A 3,353-nucleotide genomic window follows, 5' to 3' on the forward strand; every position below is an offset into this window, starting at 1 on the left:
TTTATTGGATTTTTATAGTTCTGTAACCCAGTCTGTGTAACTCCCTTAGCGCTTTCAGTATATCGCATTTATAATAAACTCCGTTTTTCTTTAAAAAAAAACCAAAAACAAAAAAACACTTCTTTCAATTCTACTGGATATACCCCTCGCAGTAGGGTAGTTAGAGTATATGATAGTTTCATTTTTAACTTCTTGAGGAACCACATGCTGTTTTCCACAGTCCACTTGGTTGTTGTGGTTTTATTTTAGAAACGGTTTATTTCCGGTCAATCTCATTTCCATTTTGTTTGCCTTTGTGCAAGAGCGGCTGAAGATGACTCAGTGGTTGCTCCTGCCCGTTCAGTGGCCTGAGCAGTGGGAGCCGCACACCAGTCTTCAGGGGCAGGATGAGCGCTCAGGTCTTCAGTGGGGGAACTGCTGAATTGGGCCCCGAGGGCCCCGCACGCCTGCAGACCAGTCTGCGACTTGGGGTTGAGTAGCTGTGAACTCAGGAGCGGGAGCAGTCCATTCACCCTGAAATTCCTCCTTGGTCACGGCCTTTTCAGCAGCGGCCTGCTCTTCCTCTTCGATGCTTCAGGATCTCTGTAGAAGCAGAGATCGGGCAGGACCTCCCGTGGGTGTTCACGGAAAAGGAGCCGCGCGCGCGTGCGCAGAACGTCCCGGGCCAGCAGCCACGTGGGACCCACCGAGCGAGCTCCCCCGTTGTTGCAACGGCTGGCAGCGCCCACAGAGGGCAGAGGCGAGTCTGTGACACAGAGCGATGGGACGCAGGTGAACGGAAGACGCCTCCGTGAGAAGCTGGTGGTCAGCCCTGGGATCGGTTACCACCAGAAGTCTCGGCTCCCGGAAGGCTGCCTGGATCTGGGTTAGTGAAGAAGGTTCCAGAAGTGAAGTGGCCAACAATAGGACTGGCTCCAGCAGCAGCAGCAGCCGCCGCAGCAGCAAACCTCAGCACAGCTCACTGGCCAGTACTCCTAGATGATGTGACACTGACATCAGCTGGGGTTTCAATGGCAGCAATGGCACGAGCTGCCAGCAGAAGCTTCTCCCAGGTTCTCTTCAGATTTACCATGTAGCTGCCACCACTTTTCCTCTTGTATATGTACTGTTCCATTTGGAAGTCAAGGTTGATGCCACCTAGGTGGGTTCCCGCTGCGGGGACTTTAAGGACATCTTCCTCCTTGCATTTGTAGGACATCAAGGGCTCCGGACATCATGAAAGTTTCCCTTTAAGTTGTGACAGGAATGCAGAACAATGCTGTATGGACCCCTCTCTGGGTAGCACGGAAAGGCAGTCTACTTGGTTTTTGATATCGCTTATTCTGATGAGATAGAATAGAAATGATAGCTATTTGGCATATTGCCTGCCTGTTGAGCAGAAATGTGCATTATCTTATTTAATCCTCAAAACAATATTCTAAAGAGGTATTATTAGCACATTTTGCAGATGAGGTACAGAAATGTTAAATAGGCCAAGGAGCTAGTTAGGATGTGGGAATCGAAATCAGGTCTCTCCTGATTTTCAGATGTAGCCATTGTGACGTTTTATTTCTGAAGAAAAGGGCTCATTTTCCCAAGTTCCCTAGCGATCTGTGACATATTTTTCATGAGTCAGGTAATATTTAATTCTTTAAAGTTTTTTATTTATTTATTTTGAGAGAGAGCAAGAACACGTGCATGGGAGAGAGAGAGGGGAGAGGAGAGGGAGAGAGAGAATCCCAAGCAGGCTTGGTGCTGAGATCAGGGTCAAAATCAAGAGTCAGACACTCAACCAACTGAGCCACCTCGGCGTCCCTCACAAGGTAGGATTTAAAAGGACTGGAGTAATTATACTTCCACTCTCATAATTCTGACCCCGAATTCTTAAATAGTCACATCTCTCCATGAACAAGTAGAAGTGGGTCATTCCTGTGCACCACCAATAGCTCTCCAGGTCAACACCACACTGAACCTCTCTTCCTCAGCTTGGTGTCTGCATTGTAACCAGTTGCTGTTATTGTTCGGAATTAATGAATAGTTTGCAAACTAGCATCACTTCTGTGAAAGTTGATGGACATATTAATTATACCTTATTCAGATTTCACAGTTGTGCGACCCAGATTCTTCTTTTCTGCCAAATTTCCAAAGATGCAGTGGCATTTTAAAAACTCCAGTGAAACACAGATAGTGTATTAAAATGCAAACAAGGAAGGAAATGGCCATGCAGAAATGGGAAGATGATGAGCTTGGTTTATCTGACTTCAGGACTACAGTCAGATGGTCCATTTTCAGAGTCTTTAGGTTGATTCAACAGTGCACATCTTTCCCTTCTGGGGTTTTACTAAAATCTTTTGTAGGCACTGTTATCTACTCAAGTGTCTCCTCTCTGTTACGTAAGGATCAAAGCATTTACTTGAGGCCTGATACCAGCTGCTGATTACCAGTATCCTCAGTGCATTAGATCTCTTGTGTTTGGTGTTTATAGTCTACATTGATAGAAGAGTGGGATGCATACAGGCTTCACTATTACTTATTGAGCTACTGCCACAGCAGGCGTTATGCAGGTGCTAAGGATACAGTAACATGTAAGATACAGTCCCTGCCCATGTGGACTCAGAGAGGGGCCATTGGGATTAGGCAAGTAAGTAGGCAATTATAGTACCGTGTGACAGGGATGTAATCGGGGGAAGGGGTACTGTGGAAATATACAGGAGCGACTCCTATCCCAGTAGTTGGGTAGAGAGTTAGGTCAGGGAAAGGTGCCTGGGGAAAATGTCTAAACTAGTGCCTCTCAGTCTTTAGCATGCACCAGAATCAGTTGACTGAATCAGGAGACTGTCAAAATACAGATTTCTGGAATCTCTAGAATTTTTGATTCAGTAGGTCTTGGGCCTGAGAATGTGCATTTATTTATTTATTTATTTATTTATTATGTTTATTTTTGAGAGAGAGACAGAGTGTGTGTGTGGGGGGGGGGGAGGAGGAGCAGAGAGAGAAGGAGACACAGAATCCCAAGCAAGCTCCAGGCTCTGAGCTGTCAGCACAGAGCGTGACGTGGGGCTTAAACCCACAAACCGCAAGATCATGACCTGAGCTGAAGTAGGCTGCTCAACCGACTGAGCCACCCAGGCGCCCCGAGAAGGTTTATTTCTAACAAGTTCCCAGTTGATGCTGTTGCTGCTTTCTCTGGGACCACACTGTGAGAATCACTTGTCTAAAGCCAAGATCTGAAGGAGACTGAGAGTGGAAAAATGTGTGTGTGTGCGCACGCATGTGCTTGTGCTCACTCATGGGAGGTGGGGCATGACGAGTGCTGGGTCAAAGGGTATTCCAAAGGGAAAGAATGTATAGAGGCATGAAGATAAAAGAGAGCA

At 46.6% G+C, this 3,353-nt stretch overlaps 1 pseudogene; it reads right to left on the bottom strand.

The window, feature by feature from the left end:
- Window positions 1-272: 272 nt before the first annotated feature.
- LOC124523400 (40S ribosomal protein SA-like) lies at window positions 273-1,214 on the bottom strand (annotated as a pseudogene).
- Window positions 1,215-3,353: the final 2,139 nt, after the last annotated feature.

Source organism: Lynx rufus, unplaced genomic scaffold, assembly GCF_022079265.1.
Source record: "Lynx rufus isolate CCGP_SWC_20201006 ecotype Redwood Valley unplaced genomic scaffold, mLynRuf1.p SCAF_4, whole genome shotgun sequence".
In the NCBI taxonomy this organism is placed as follows: domain Eukaryota; kingdom Metazoa; phylum Chordata; class Mammalia; order Carnivora; family Felidae; genus Lynx; species Lynx rufus.